The sequence below is a fragment of the Prionailurus viverrinus genome, chromosome B4 (assembly GCF_022837055.1).
Source record: "Prionailurus viverrinus isolate Anna chromosome B4, UM_Priviv_1.0, whole genome shotgun sequence".
In the NCBI taxonomy this organism is placed as follows: Eukaryota; Metazoa; Chordata; class Mammalia; order Carnivora; family Felidae; genus Prionailurus; species Prionailurus viverrinus.
The window spans coordinates 132368014-132385043 of record NC_062567.1 but is presented as its reverse complement, the minus strand read 5'-3'; the positions used below and the strand labels follow the sequence as shown (position 1 = coordinate 132385043).

Sequence of the window (17030 nt, the reverse complement as noted above, 5' to 3'; positions counted from 1 at the left end):
CTACGTAGTGGTATTATTTACCAACACCTCAACACTCTGCCGCGTCCCCTCTACACTCAGCCTGTTGTATGTGGGAGGGAGAAATGGGCACATTGCCACGTTGTAACTGGTACCAACCAATTCCAATTCCTCGTCCAGGAATTAAACTAAGAAATGTCCCGAAACTCAGCACAAAATTTAAACAAAACACAATTTAGTGCTGACACATTCCAAGGACAACACAAGATTTCTAAAAAATGTTTAAGAAAATGCTTAAGAGAAACCTAGTAAACTGCTGAGCTTCCCAGAGTTCCCATAAAAATCCCAACTCTGGGGAATCAACACCTGGTTTGTGAGCCAAAAGAACATCACATCCATAGAAGGCTAAGGTGGACACAAGGCCAGAGAGGCCAGAGGTCTGGCAGGTGGGCACAGGCTTTGGTACTAGGTGGGTCTCAGGAGGCCACCTAGTGTGTGACGGGTAAGTCACCCTTCTACATCCTGGCTTCCTCACCACAAAAGGCTGCCTTAAGAATACTCACTCGGGGGGCGCCTGGGTGGCTCAGTCGGTTAAGCGCCCCACTTCAGCTCAGGTCATGATCTCATGGTTCGTGAGTTTGAGCCCTGCGTTGTACTCTGTGCTGACAGCTCAGAGGCTGGAGCCTGCTTCAGATTCTGTGTCCCCCCGCCCCTCCCCCGCTTGCTCGCACGCACTCTCTCTCTCAAAAATAAATAAACATTAAAAAAATCAAAAAAGAAAAAGAATACTCATTCCGTTTCTTTGTTGTAAGGATTAACAAAGATAATTTGTGCAAAGTGCTTGGCAAGGGGCAGACCCTTACAAAGGTCCCTATTAGTGGCAATTCCAGAGCACCTACTGCCTGGGCACTTGGCTCCCCGATCCCATCTGGTTGAGAGCTCTCCAAAGACTTTCGTGGAGAAAGGCAGGGGCTGACACAGTGAAGTAACCTGCAAAGGTCACAAAGCTTGTTCACAAAGCATGTTAAGAGTGTGTAGGCAGATGGGATGCAACTGCTTAAATTAAAAAAATAAATTCTTTTCAACCCCCACACGACAAGCTCCAGTGGTGTTATCTGCAGCCAGGCAGACAGGCACTGGGTTGAGTGGCGCAGAGGGGCCCATTAAGACCAAGCGTTTGAAGGAAGAAGTAATGGGAAGAGGCTCTTTGAGCCCCTGCTCCAGCAGGGCACACCAGGCCTCCCCGGAACCCCATCTGGTCTGCAGTGACAGAGACGGGGAGGCCCTGCCAACCGGAACGAGGCCCGGAGAACCAGGGCGCAGGAGGCCCACCCCGGGTGCAGTTTTGCGCTAAAGCTCCAGGCTGTACCCTGTGGGAGCATCGTAATGCCTCGTGTTCCCCACTCCGATCGCTGGAGTGCTGCAATCACACAGGCTCTCATTTCCGCCGAGAGCCATGAAACCCAGAAAAGGGAAGCCTGGAGAAGGCACAGGTTTTATGGGGCTTTGAAAAATGAAGTTCCAGGGGCGCCTGGGTGGCGCAGTCGGTTAAGCGTCCGACTTCAGCCAGGTCACGATCTCGCGGTCCGTGAGTTCGAGCCCCGCGTCGGGCTCTGGGCTGATGGCTCAGAGCCTGGAGCCTGTTTCCGATTCTGTGTCTCCCTCTCTCTCTGCCCCTCCCCCGTTCATGCTCTGTCTCTCTCTGTCCCAAAAATAAATAAACGTTGAAAAAAAATTAAAAAAAAAAAAAAAAAAAAAAAAGAAAAATGAAGTTCCAGGGGCGCCTGGGTGGCTCAGTCGGTTAAGCGTCCGACTTCAGCTCAGGTCACGATCTCGGGGTCCATGAGTTCGAGCCCCACGTCGTGCTCTGGGCTGATGGCTCAGAGCCTGGAGCCTGCTTCCGATGCTGTGTCTCCCTCTCTCTCTGTCCCTCCCCCGTTCATGCTCTGTCTCTCTCTGTCTCAAAAATAAATAAACGTTAAAAAAAAAAAAAAGAATAACTGGATGTTTAAAAAAAGAAAAAAAAGAAAAATGAAGTTCCAGAACCTGCATGGTGAGTGGAGGGCCAGCCAACTTGGGTCTCCTTGGAGCTCCAGGCCTGCAAACTGTAGCTTACCTGATACCGATGCTCCTGGTGGTTACCCTCTCCAACTAAGCCACAGTCCTGGTTTTTTCTTTTTTTTTTTTTTTAGTTTATTTTTTGAGAGAGAGAGAGAGAGAGAGAGAGCAGGGGAGGGACAGAGAGAGAGGGGGACAGAGGATCCGAAGCAGGCTCTACACTGACAGCAGAGAGCCCAATGTGGGGCTCAAACTCGTGAACCTTGAGATCATGACCTGAGCTGATGTCGGACACTTAACTGACTGAGCCACCCAGGTAACCCCCATGTTTTTTACAGTTTATTTATTTATTTTTGAGAGCGAGAGAGAACGCACAAGCAGGGGAGAGGCAGAGAGAGAGAGGGAGAGGGAATCCCAAACAGGCCCTGCGCAGCCAGCACAGAGCCCAAGGCGGAGGTTGAATTCATGAACTGTGAGATCAGGACCTGAGCCGAAGCCAGAAGTCAGGCGCCTGACTGAGCCACCCAGGTGCCCCCACACTCCTGTTTTTTAGGTGCTTCTTAAAGGGATAAGTTTGCTTAATAAAGTAACCTGGGCCCCAAGAAACTACACCTGGGTTTTGGTCCCTTTAAAAGCAGGTAACCAAAATCAGAGGCTGCAGCCATCACCTGTGCATTGCAACAACTCTGGAGCCTCATCCAAAGACACACCAAGTTCACACGCACTTACTGGAGCTTGCAACCTGGAGGTAACATAAAGCACTCTGTCCAGCCCAGCTAGCACGATCTACCTGAGAGTGAGGTGACCTGAAATCTGGGCAGATTAACTTTGGTCAGGAATAAAGAATTTAAAGCCCCAAATGAGGTAACACGGCCTCCAAACTGCAGTCAGCCAACAATCCTTTAGTGGCCATTTGCTACTTAGCCCAGTTAGGTGCTGAGAGCACAATTTTACAAAGTAGGTCATTTATTCTTATATTTTGTATTTATTACCCACCTTGTGTTAGATAATGTTTGAAAGTAACTGTCTTTTTTAAAATTGTAAAAGTGGGGCACCTGGGTGGTACAGTCGGTTAGTGTAGGACCCTTGATCCAGACTCAAGTTATGATTTCAAGCTCGTGAGTTCAAGCCCCACATTGGGCTTTGTGCTGATGACGCGGAGCCTGCTTGGGATTCTCTCTCTCCTTCTCTCTGCCCCTCCCCCGCTTGTGCATGTGCACACTCTCTCAAAATAAATAAATGTAAAAAAATTAAAAATAGAATAAAACTGTAAAAGTAACATTCACCATAGAAAATTCCAGAAAATAATTAAATGAAAAAGTCACCCAGCCATTCCACCTCCCGGAGACATCCACTGTCAATGTTTCCATGTGTCCTTTCTACACAAGCATGCATGTGTGTGTGAGCAGTTTTACAAAAAAGGGGTCACACTGAAGATGTTATTTTGTACCCTCCTCCCTTTACTTAATAAAATATGAAAAGTATTCCGTGTCAGCCATGATGGATAGAACGTGATGGTTTGGGAGAGCCCCACAGCACTGTACATCAGATGGCACACAGCCCTCCGTCCATCACTTCATAGGAACTCAGAGGCTGTGACTTCTAACGCCCAGTTCCGCAAGCAAACCTCAGGTCTTTTTAAAGGTAAGGGGCCCTATTTATTGTGGCATTTATGTACTTCTTAGCCACTTCGTATCTGTAAAACAGAGCTGTTTTATTAGGTTCCTTCCCTAGCTCTTAGTCTTTTTATTTTCTCTATCTTTTTTTGGTCACCTCTAAAGATTTTGAGCATTGTAACCCGAATCTCATTTTCCCCATAAGCCCTATGGTTTGTGTTACACAGTTTTGCTTAGTGCAATGATTTTTAATGAAGGTATATGTTGCATTATGGCAGAACTGACTGTATATAAATGCTAATATTGTGTAATGAAATGACATGGTTTTTATGTTACACTTAAAAAGTCCCTCATCCCAAAGATTGTAAGGATATTCACCTAAACTTTCTTCATGTGTTGTTCATTTAATCTTTCACACTGGATCTGGCCAACAGGCATAAGAACACAGAAATAAGTATGGCGTATGATGTTTGCAGGCTGATGGGAATCAGATGGACCACAACCAGTGAGCGAGAGGGAGGTAATCACAAAAGTTAATTCACAACAAGTGCGCTTAAGAAACAAGTATCCTGCTTTCAAGCTGAAGATCTTATCTTCCCTCCTAGGATCAAAAAAAAAAAAATCAAACCAGTATCACACCTGAGGGTCAACAGATAACTTTTCCTTCCTCCATTTTGCTATCTGTGATCACCACTGCGTTCTCGGGACCTGAAACGTTAGTTACCCCCATTCAGGTCACCCAGGAGAGCAGTTCAAGAACTGGGCTGTTGACTAAACCCATCAACGCAGAAACCCTGAAATGCAAGAATATAAGGAACATAGGGACACTTATCACAGGCAACCGGGTGCCTAAAATCACTTCAAACACCAGGGGGCACATTTGCTAAAACACTCAGAGCACAGGGACAGCATCATGCACTTCAAGGGGATTCTGGGTCACCTTCCTGGGGGACAGGGAGTCTGGAGGAGGGCTGAATGACACAGGATGGCAAACTAGTGACTCAGGCATCCTATATTTTAAGCGAGGGATGAGTAAACTCTTTTTACTGGCAAAGAAACCACAAAAGAAAATTGGGCAGGGAGGTGGGGGTTCTCAAATGCCTGTGTTTCATAACACAGAAATGTGTCACTGCATATATCAAATATTACATAATAAAATAAAACATCTGAAAATTAAGGGAAAAAGAAAGCACAAAGGGAAGCCAAAGTCATTCTCAAACGGTCTTCTGGTCTCCTCTCCCTATATCTCTCTCTTCCTATCTGCCCAGCTGGATGTTAGAGGCAGCCTCAAAAAGTCCCAGCTGGCCAGTCCTGAACTCTCTGGTCCAACACAGCAGGAGACCCGAGCCAGCTCTCAGTTTCAACCAGGAGAGTGATCTTCAGCACCCCCTTCAACTGTTCTTTCTTCTTCTTCCCTCTGCCCTAAGTTTACTATGAACTCCTGGCAAGCCTCTTTTCATGGTATCACAGTTATCTCTTTGCTTCACTTCCATACTCTGCCTTGATTTCAACCACAGCCTCCTACCCAGTGACAAGTGTCTTCTGTGAGTATCTTGTTGGTCCAACAGTCTTTCAAATCAAATCAAATCTCTTAAACACAAGTTTCAAAACTTCCTGCCAATTGCTCCCTCCTACTCCTAGGAATTTCACTTCCCACTCACCTTTGCTCATCATCCACCTGGGGGAAAAATACCCCCTCCTTTTATCCGTACATGGCTTTGTGGGGGGAGGGGAGTTGGGGAGGAGATCTTTCCTGAATGTGACTGCCATAGCACACCTTTTCTGCTCCTTACCACCCTCTTCCTTTCTGAATTCCATAATTCCATTTCAAAACCACTTAAATGACTTTCAACAAGGACTCTTCTCTACCTCAGACCCAGCCATCTTTGAGCTCTTGAACCCAATTATGATTTAAGAAAAATTACCCAAAACTTGAAAACAAAGCAGTGTGTGTGTGTGTGGATATATATATATATATATATATATATATATATATATATATTATACTGTGTCCCTTTAAACAAAGCAGTGTGTGTGTGTGGATATATATATATATATATATATATATATATATATATATTATACTGTGTCCCTTTAAACAAAGCAGTGTGTGTGTGTGGATATATATATATATATATATATATATATATATATATATTATACTGTGTCCCTTTAAAGTCATAATACAGGTAATAGTACTTACCGTGCCTACTAAAGGTCATCCGATGCTCTGTGGAAACAAACTTGTTTTTTTTTTATTTAATATTTATTTATTTCTGAGACAGAGAGAGACAGAGCATGAGGGGGAGGGGCAGAGAGAGAGGGAGACACAGAATCAGAAGCAGGCTCCAGGCTCTGAGCTGTCAACACAGAGCCCGATGCGGGGCTCGAACTCTCAAACTGTGAGATCATGACCTGAGCAGAAGTCAGTTGCTCAACCGACTGAGCCACCCAGGCACCCCAAAACAAACTTGTTTTGACCTGCTATTTATCACAGATTAGGTAAAGTTAGATGTTCACTTGTAGAAAATTGTTAGATTGCGAATGATTTCTCTCTGGTAAAAAAGATAAACTTTGTTTGTATTGCCCTATAGGACGTTAACCAGTTCTGCATCTAAACTTGCAATCTTATTCCTGCATGCTTTTTTGTAAAAACTATGTAAATATCAGTTTCTTACATTCTCTTTCGATCCAGCTTTGTCATCCTGATGGTTTTCTCATTAATAATGTTAACAAATCTCTGATATGTGCTGATGATATGTTAGCTAAGAGTAGGTTTTTAATATTCAAAAAATTTTATCTTGCCACATTACATACAGGAACGTATATTTTTTAATGCTTTTCTTATAGATTATGCTTCACAAGCACATGGACAAAATCTTCCACTCCCCTAAACTTCTCTAAGTACTAACCATTCTGGCAGTTAAAAACACTGGCATCAATTCACTGAAATGCTCCCCAAAGCAACTTTCATGCAATCTGTAAAAATGGCATTTATGCTTTCTGAACCAAAACTGGAAGGGACATGTCACCTCACAATGGGACAAGATATTTCTGAAATTCAGGTTATCCTGGGAAATCTGGACAAATCTGCTATTTCTGCAAAGCTTCTACTTTTGGTGAAGTGGGTATGTAAATGCGAAAGGATTAAACCGTGTGGAGCACCCACTGTGTGCTGGCCTAGAGGGATGATAAAAAATTCACAATCACAGCAGCAAGGAGGACACAGGGAAGGTGCAGGTGGAACGGCCTCTTGTGGGAACTGGACTGAAGGCTGCTGGGCACACAAAGGGAATTCTAGGCCCAGGGAATTTCAGAAACCAAGGCTTGGAGGCACAGAGCTGGCACAGTGGGCTGCTGAAGAGAATGGACAACTGCCAGGGCACCGGGCTGGGCAGGAGTCAGGATCAAATCATGACAGGTTATTCTATAGCTCATGGTGATGAACTTGGTCCTTCTCTTTATTAAAGAAGGAACAGTGAGTCATCCAACAATGTTCTAGGAAGAGAAATCCCTCTGGCTCAGCGGCTGCTCATGCTGGTTCATACAAGGGGGCTGCTGGCTTCCCCAGAACCCCCTAACGTTGTGAACGCATTAAGTATCATTCTGAGCACAAACTCAGGGCTGAATTCTGACTTGAGAGGGTATCAGCATAGCTGAAACAGAAACTTGGATAACTTCATCAACTGATGAAGAGAATCTTCTGAAAACTGATTAAAGAAAAGGTCTGGTTATGTATGAGGTTCTAAAAGGTGGTCTACCTTGGGAAACAGGCCACCTCCTGGAGACTGTGTGAAGGAAGTGTGGCAAAGAATCATATTAAGGGAGAAAAGCAGAATATCAAAAAAAAGCTAAACCAAGAACTAACTGGAAGGCCAAACCGAAAAGGGATTCCCAAGTAGAAGTTCAAAGAGTGCTGGCTGAAGAAGACCTGGCTATCTATTAGCAAAACCGAACCATGAATCTGTGAATGTAATTGCTGTGCTGCCTTTGGAAAAAAAATCTCCCTGAGGCTAATTTTCTTGTAAGTATGGGAATAATCCAAACTCTGATATATACACATTTTACATTTATTTTCCTGTCCATATATACTCCTGTCCATACATCTAGAACGTAAAAATGTATTTGATTCTTTCAGTGTTGTTTTTTAAATTTTTAAATAATAATTTTTTTTTTTTTTTGAGAGAGAGAGAGAACGAGTGAACAAGGGGCAGAGGGAGGACAGGGTGAGGGGAGAGAGACGGGGGGGGGGGGTAGAGAGAGAGAGAGAGAGAGAGAGAGAGAGAGAGAGAATTCCAAGCAGTCTCCGCACCCAGCACAGAGCCCAACATTGGGCTTGATCCCACAACCATGAGATCATGACCTGAACTAAAATCAAGAGTTGGACGCTTAACCAACTGAGCCAAACAGACACTTGTTTTTGTTGTTGTTGTTGTTATTATTTTTTTTTTTAACACAACAAACACTAAAGGGTGTCATCTCCAGGTTAGATTCTAATTTAACCCCTGAAAAAAAGTCAGTGGTCATGCTATTGATGTTTAAAAGCAAAAATAACTCTGCAACAAAACTAATAAACTTATTTTCTAACTGGAAATCACATTTACATTTTATTTAAAATTACAGAGGTGGTTATGACTAAAATCAAATTCATTTCATATTGATTCTGTGTGGACAACACAGTAATAGCTATCACACTGATACTTGGTACTTTATATAAACCCTGAGACCAGTATTATTAATAAGTGTGGAAAATAAGGTTCAAATAAATTAAATAACTTGCCCACCCCCCCCCCCCCCAAACTACAAAGTGGCTGAACCAAGATTTGAACTGAGATTGTATTTAGGTCTGAACTTCTCCTCTATGCTATTTTCCTCTACAAAACCAACATTTCTTAGATTTTACAGTTATGCTCATCACCACTTGGGAGAAAGATGCAAGAGAGACCTGGAGTAACAATAAAGTAAGGAGAATTTGGGGGAAGGGGTGTCGAGGGGGGTGCTTATGTAATCCATCTCATTACTTCCAATATTAAGTTCAAAGCTAATGGAAGGTTAATCTCAGGGTAAGCATGCATGTAACTGACTCACCAAGGGAACAGGGGAGAGATATTTTTGCCTGGCTATTTGTTTGTGAGCACACCTTCCTACCCAAATGATTAAATTATTCTCCAAATGAGACTTTCTGCCTTGACAAGATGCTCTTTCTAGAACAGTCTTTTTACATCAGTAAAGACACATCCTTTAAGACACGCATTCAAGAAACATTAGCTGAGTTTGCTATGCGCCAGACACAGAACTAAACGCTTCAAAAGAGGCACACGTTCTGATGGCGAAACCCTGGGCAAACATCTGCCAGGGCCAGGCACCAAGTGTTAAGATAAAGAGGTGCACAATGCAAGAAGAACCTGTATAGATAGCATGTTGCTTAAAAAGCCTTTGTTGTCGTTGATTTTTACTGCTATTTACCTGTTTGTGTGTGAGTATATATTTATACACAAAGTTTAAATATGTTTTTTGGTTTTGTTTTTGTTTTTTACTGGAAGAGAACCTCATTAGCACTGTCTCCCAGTTGTTTTTGCTTTTAACACTTGGTTGGCACTTTCACACATACTGTGGTATATATCTTCTTTTTTTTTTTTAATTTTTTTTTTTTCAACATTTTTTATTTATTTTTGGGACAGAGAGAGACAGAGCATGAATGGGGGAGGGACAGAGAGAGAGGGAGACACAGAATCGGAAACAGGCTCCAGGCTCCGAGCCATCAGCCCAGAGCCTGACGCGGGGCTCGAACTCACGAACCGCGAGATCGTGACCTGGCTGAAGTCGGACGCTTAACCGACTGCGCCACCCAGGCGCCCCTGTGGTATATATCTTCAAATCACCCTGTGAAGTGGTGGTTTCAAGTACTCTTTTAAAAAAGTGTCCAGGGGCGCCTGGGTGGCGTAGTCAGTTAAGCGTCCGACTTCAGCCAGGTCACGATCTCGCGGTCCGTGAGTTCGAGCCCCGCGTCAGGCTCTGGGCTGATGGCTCGGAGCCTGGAGCCTGTTTCCGATTCTGTGTCTCCCTCTCTCTCTGCCCCTCCCCTGTTCATGCTCTGTCTCTCTCTGTCCCCCCAAAAATAAATAAACGTTGAAAATAAAAAATAAAAAAAAAATAAAAAAGAGTCCATACGTGTAAAGCACTTAGAACAGTGCCTGACACATAAGTTCTTGAAAAGTGATGGTGGTGGTTACACAGGAAGAAACAAGTCCAAGTCCAAAAAGGGGGTAATTTTGCACACAGGCAGGTGGGCAAGCGAGCGGCAGTGAGGTAGGAACCTCCTCCTCTTCCTCTTCCAAAGACTGTGCTCCTTTCACAAGCACCCTGCACCAGAAGTTGCCCCAACAACCACACCTTGGGGCTTCCTCTCCGGAAGTCCTTCATCGTGGATGCCCCGCCTCACGGCCCAGGCCTCACAATGCTGCAGTCAGTAAGCCAGCCAGCCGCACCACCCATGCAAAAGCCCCACCCTGGGTCCCAGCCAGCGAACCTAGGCCTCCTAATCCTTAGGCAAGTTAGAGGCATCAGATTGTTGGCACCCCACATTTGAAAGGCTGCCCCTCTTTTTCCATTTAGGACTTTGCAATGTCTGCTCTTAGAAAGAGGTCAGGACTAGACTCTGAGAATAAGAAAAATCTTGAGGCAATCAGTAGTAGCAATAATAAAAATAGTACAGTAATTGTTAACATTTACTAAGCTCTTACTGTGCGTCAGCAATTGCGTTAAGCGCTTTGCATAGTTTCCTCATTTAATCTCACAACACTTTGAGGCAGATACCATTATCGCTTCCACTGCACTGACAACGAAAATGAGACACAGAGAGGTTAAGGAACTTGTCCTACGTCACCCAGTCGGCAGGTAGTGGAGCTGTAATTTGAGGTCAAGTCTCAGGCACCACACTGTACAGATGCTTTGGCTCCATTATTGAATGGATGTCACCAAACAGACCCTGGCATCAGGCAGATGCTCATTAGGTGCCTCGCTCATGAATGAGAGCCCACATCCTCCACCCGGGAAGGGCAGGAGCGTCATCTCAGGTCTTCCTGTATTTCCTGTCTTCACCTGCTCCCGCCCTGCACCGCTGTTCTTTCACTCTCCTGGAACAAGACACTGAAAGGTGAGCAAGATGTGGACAGCAAGACTCCCAGGAACCAATCCTGCATTGTCCTGTTCTAGAAGACAAGGGCATCGCACTTCATGGTGCCAGATAACCAACCGAGTGTCAACAAAGTCAGGTGCAAGCTGAACCACCCTCCCGACTCTCCTGGGGGCACAGTCTCCACAGCAGGGGATCTCAACCTTGCTCAGTTCTAAAACCAGTCAGGCAAAGGTGAAAGACCCCAACAACCCACCATCCCATCCTTCCACTCACGGCCCTCCCTGAGACTAAGGACAAAACAAATACTTGCAAAGCAGATTATGAAGTTGTGCTATGAACACCCACCCAGCACCCACAGACACTGTGTGCTATGTTGCTGGGGGCTGGAGGATGCTGAGCACCTAGCATGGGTCCCAGCCCAGGGCAAGGATTCCAAAGGGGTGTGGTTCCCTCCCCACCTTCCCATCTCAAAGGGAAAACCCAACCAACTCTCATCCACTGTGACAAGGGCAAGAACAGACAAGTGCCTCACAAAGAGAGGGCTGTCAGAGGGGGCGCCTGGCTGGCTCAGTTGGTGGAGCATCTGACTCTTGGTCTCGGGATCATGAGTTCAGGTCCCACGTTGGGCATGGAGCCTACTTAAAGAATAAAAAAGATTTAAAAAGAAAAAAGAAAGGAAAGGCTGTCTGCGAGTAGAGGAAGGACTGATCCACAATGGCAGGCAGTGGATGAAGAGTTTTAGGAGTTAAGAGAGAAGGAAGGTCATGGCAGACAGAGGGAACAGGCTGAGAAAAACCACCACACCACCAGGAAATGCCCTGCAAGCTGCTGAAGGGCAGAGAATGTGCAAGGGCAGAGTAGAGAAGTGGAGCGGCTTACAGTCATGTTCTAAAAGGCCTTAAGGGCACCATAAGGCATTGGATCTTATTTTGGAGGCAAGGAGAGGCACGGAAAATGCAGTGGACACTGGCCACTTTCGTTGTTTGTCCATCATTCAACCCAACCCTCCCATCAGCACCCTGCTCTTCCTTTCGGAGAACCCCCGTGAGTGGTCTTGGTGGCAGGTGAGGCTTCCCACCAGGCAGCCCTGATTCATGCATACCCGCACCAGGAGCATGACTCTTGCTGGAGTGACCCAGGAGAGCAGCAGCCCGTCAGAGATCACTGTCGCGGTGGGGTCCTAACCCTGTTGCCCCTGGGCTATCCTTAGCTCCTAACGCTACCCTAAGGCTATCCTTAGCTCCTGAGCCTCCCTTGGTTCCGGCCCATTTTCCAAGTCGGGCTCTGCAGCTTTCCGGTCAGTCCGTGCACCATTGTCCTTCCAATAAACTCCTTTTCTGTTCAGGCTAGCCAGACGCAGTTTCTGCGGCTCACCACCCAGCCTCCAGACTGATACAGAGCACAATGAAGCACAAGAGGGAGGGACCGGGTCAAAACCGTGTTTGAGAAAGATAACAAACACAGTTATCAAGATTGTAGTCTGTAAATCACCCACACACCCAAATACCTTTCCAAAGGGCTGTTCCCTCGGCCTAGAATATGACTCCTCTCTCCTGCCCCTTTATCTAGCCTGAAGACCTCAGCTTATAAGGTACCTCCACAAGAAAATTCCTCTGATCCACCTTTCCACTAGTTAGGTGTCCCTCCTGGGCGCCATCCCAGACTTCCCACACTCAGATCTCAGGAGGTGCACCCTGGTGGGTTCTTAGACACGTTACAGTTTGAGAACCTTGATCCCACAGTGAATCACATGTTCCCAGAACATGCCAAATTACTCCCAAGTTTGGTCCAACTCTGTCAAAAAGAACATCATGACACTTTTCCCTTGTAAAGTTCTGTTCATTCTTCCCTCACATCTCAGCTCAAATGTCAAAGTCCCTGTGAAGATACTGCTAATTCCCTTCCTCAGTGCTCAAAACACTACTTGGAGTTTGCTTCTCTGTTATGGCCTCTGTTGCATTTCACTTTGTATTGTCTGGTTGTTTAGATGTCAGCTCCCTGAAAGTCGGGACTGTTTCACTCACCTCCAATACCCCAAGAGTCTAATGCTGTGCTGGGAATATAATAGATACTCACTCATGCTGAACTGGTTTGAACACGTTTTAAAAACTGTATTAAATTTTTAAAAAATAACTTCTGACCAGAAGGGGTTCCTAGACAGCTTTCCTGAGTCAGGACACATCCCACCTCATTCCCATGGGGCAGAAAAGTATATGGGATCCCACGTTAGAAGGCCCAAATTCAACTCCCGACTCCATCAGCGTGGGGAATCATGGGCAAATTATTTTATCGGTCTCAATGTCTCATCTGCAAAATGGGAAGAAAAAGGAAGCATCTACCTCACAGCACTGTTAGAAAGACAGATGTATCAGAAGGACTTTTGTAAAGTATAAGGCTTCACCATCAATTTCACACTTAGCAAGAAGCATGATTTCCCTTTTGCTGTGGGATAGAGAGGGCCTGAACTGAGCAGACACCAGTTTAGGTAGCTCTGCATCTGGTTCAGCAGTCGAGATTTCATCACTGGTCCAAACCAGACTCTGAACCCAACAGACCAGTTTCACAGGCCAGATGCAGCAGCCAGATTATAAGGGACATTTAGACACATATTCATTAGCAATTCCAAAGGCCTAAGGAATTCAGAAAGAGCTCTGCTTTTCCAGTTTCCAAACCAGTCAATGGTTTAGGATTAGTTTCTAAACAGAGGTTCGTTCCCCAGGGAGCCTTACCTGGTGGCCCAGGCTCTGGGATCTAGCTACTCTTTAAAAAATTCCATCAAGTCAACCAAGTTTAACCCTTGAATACTGTGGTCTAGACGTGCAACACTTTACCCTGCACTCTGTGACTAGTCCTTTGTGTCCCGCCCACCACACCTACAAAAGCCCTTACGAAAGGAAAAAATACCGTATTCTAAAAAGAGGCCCTTTGGTCCTAAAAGTCAACTTGCAAAGTGAACTTCCTTATTCATTCTCAGATAGAGTCAAAGGAGAATGTCAGTTCCTGCCTTCTTCCCTTTATGTGCTTTGTCTCCCTTAATTCTTGGAGCACCTGTGACATAGATGTCCCCAGTCCCCACCATACAGCAGAAACGAAGGCTCAGAGAAGTGCTGCAGGACGCAGGGAAGGTCACTTGAAGCGCGAGCACAGAGCAGACCCCTCTTGGTAAACACATGTCACCAAGTGTGTACCTGAGCAGAGGATCCCGGGTCTCTCTGGCCTTAGCCCACCACACACCATCTTGTGTTTGCAACTTGGAAGCCACATCAGACAGATGTGGCTGGCACAAGACACAAGGAAAGTACATGGGGTTTGGAGTTAGACCCGTCTGGACTGAAGTCACCTTTCTACCACTTACGAGTTGTGTGATCTGGGCCTCGGTTTCTCATCTGTACATTCCACAGAATCAGGAGACAGGATTAAAAGCAACAACATTTTGGGGTGCTTGGGTGGCTCAGTCGGTTGAGTGTCCGACTTCGGCTCAGGTCATGATCGCACACTTCGTGGGTTCAAGACCCACCTCGGACTCTGTGCTGACAGCTCAGAGCCTGGAGCCTGCTTCAGATTCTGTGTGTGTGTCTCTCTCTCTGCCCCTCCCCTGCTCACGCTCTGTGTCTCTCTCTCAAAAATAAACATAAAAAAATTATTTTAAAGCAACAATGTTTTAGAAGACAACACAGGTAAAGGGCCATACACACTGTGTGAGGGCAGGGTCCTCGCTTACCCTGCCTGCACGGTATCCAAAGCCCAGCTCAACACAGGCCCTAGGTAAGGGTCTGAACTGCAGGTCTGACTAGACGCTGCTGGGCCCACAGCTGGTGCTGCAGACACAGTGATTTCAAAACCTGGTGACGGATGGAAGAATAGAGGCGACTGCAGGGACAGTCAATAACTAATAAAGAAAAAGATGAATCACATTCTCCTAGGGAACACCAATGACTTAAGGTTCAAAGGAAGGTATTATGAAGACAACTATTCCTAACAAAGGGTACTTCCTAAAATGCCCGCCGATTTGGGTGAAAAGTAGCCGTAAGAGAATTACGGTGAAAGGAAGCAACTTCCAGAACACCACTTATAGTGATGGAAAGCCCCCAAAATTTTTTCAGAGAGGACGCACTGAAATTTCGGGGGCGGCAAGGGCTGCCGCCAAGAAACTACATGAAAGAGAGCGCAGGCAGAGAAGAAAGTCCCAATGGAACCACCTAAAACAAGAAACCAGTTTTCAAGTCCCCCAAAGCAGAGAGCCGAAAATAAGGAACTGCTGTACATTAAGGGGCAATTTGAAAAGTAGAGAGAGCAAGCAAACGAGATGGAAGCGGCAGAGGTGTCAGCCAGTCTGAACCACGAGCGTCCTAGGCAAGCAAAGGGAACATGTGAGGCAGAGGAAGGGATCGTTCAGAAAGCTGGTCGCTACTCACTCTCCAGTGGTCCTGAATACAGAAAAGTGAGGCACTGGGAGGCCAGGACGGAGGGGTCTGTATATCGTGGGGGGAGGGAGAAGGGACGGTGTGAACTCTAAACTGGCACCCGTGTGGCAAAGTCAGGCGGAATAAAGGGACCAGAGTCTAGACTCCGCCGGGAAGCTGACAGGCACGGGCGCTCTCCTACACACCGTGGCGGGCAAACACTGGCACGTCTTCTGTGGACAGCAGTTTCACGGGGTCTCTCAAAACCACAAACGCGTGGAGCCAGGACAGAATGTTAGTTCCTGCCCCTTCCTTTTGTATGTTCTCCATCATTTGGCTCTTGTGGCATCTGTGATGGAGATCATCACCAGCCCCACTCCGACCCAGCAATCCCGCTTCTGGTCCTTTCTCCCGCGCTTACACCCACACGTGTGTGAAAATGACGAGTGTACAAAGCTAGTCACCACAGCATTGTCTTTAATAGTAGGACTGGAAGCACCCTGAAACGTCCATCAGAAAAGGACTGGATGAATGAAAGCACAGCAGTACATCTACGCAATGGAAAACCATGCAGCCCTGAAGACTAGAAAGATCTCTGATATATGTAGTTAAGTGAAAAAAAAAAAAAAAACAAAACACAACAACAACAAAGGCAAGGTGCAGAAGAAAGCTTGTAGCATGCTCCCTATCTGTGTAGGGATAAAAAGGGGAGCAAATATTAAAAGCCATGCTTATCTGCTAATATTTGCATTAAGGAAGTTTTGAAGAAGGTAAAGAAACTTAAGAATGAATTACTTGTGAGGAGGCGGGGCTGGTGGGTGCTAAGCAAATCGGAGCAGGGCAGGGACACGACTCTTCACAGTCCTTTCTCACATTTTTTAATTTTGCCACACGAATGTATTGCCTTTTCAAAAAAATAAAGATATTTTCCAAGTGGTTAAGTCCCAATCACCACAGTAATCACAGTAATTTACAGCAACTGGAGAGTTTCAAACATTCAAACGGCTGGCAGGGTGAAGGAGCTGTCACCCCTTGTGTCGCGGCGCTCTCTTTGGGAAATACACACCAATGAACTGACTCCAGAGTGACTTGCTCGTCGTGTTCAGGACAATGGTATTTATTGTCCTGCAGGGACATGGATATGCAAGGGCCTGCCAGTGCAGGGGGGTGGGGGGTGAAGGGTGGGGGGTTAGGCGGGATCATCCGTCTACTAAAGCTCAACTGTTTCAACATCTAGCAACCTGTCAGTGAAAATGTTGTAACAATTCGTGCACGTGTTAATCAAGCTCAGACAGCATCCAGGAGATACAGACAGACGATTTGGTCATCAGAACGCGCTTTTTTGAATAAAGTTTTTTAAGAACTTTTTAAACTATGAAATGGAGGACAGAAGAGATCCAGTGGAGACAAATACAAAAATATATTTTAAAAAAATGCCAATACATGGGCTGAGTAGGAGAACAACAGAAAAGACTGTTCAGTGAACATTAGGCCGAAGGGTGTGAGTGAGAGCGTTTGTCAAGGGCAAAGCCAAACACACCCGGGAGGGAGGAGAAACCCAAGGAGACTGGTTCAGTGGCTCGAGCGAGCGACCCCAGAAAACTTTATATCCCAGGAAATGGAACTGGATGGGAGCAGATCAGGAGCTAAAACCGGGTAGAAAATAAATAAGCTGTGAGCAACAGCTGTACTTTCAACCCAGACATTAACCACAGTGATGTGTACCCAAGTGTCAAAACAAAGTTTGTCTTGAAAAAGCTATACACAGGGGTAGAAAAGTAGATCTGTGCTTTACCTCACTGAGCAGTTTCCCCAAGTATGACTCACCAGAGAAACGTGTTTGGTTTCCACACCTCT

General features: G+C 45.7%; 1 protein-coding gene across 2 annotated transcripts in view; it reads right to left on the bottom strand.

Annotated features, from left to right (window-relative positions):
• SREBF2 (sterol regulatory element binding transcription factor 2) overlaps positions 1–17030 on the bottom strand; it is a 58468-nt gene that overhangs the window by 35234 nt on the left and 6204 nt on the right. The window contains exon 2 of one of the 2 annotated variants that reach the window (XM_047865921.1): positions 4011–4055. The exons of the other annotated variant lie outside the window; for it this stretch is intronic. The gene's annotated coding sequence lies outside the window, so the exon portion shown is untranslated. The remainder of the gene's footprint in view (positions 1–4010; positions 4056–17030) is intronic. 2 annotated transcript variants of the gene reach the window in all.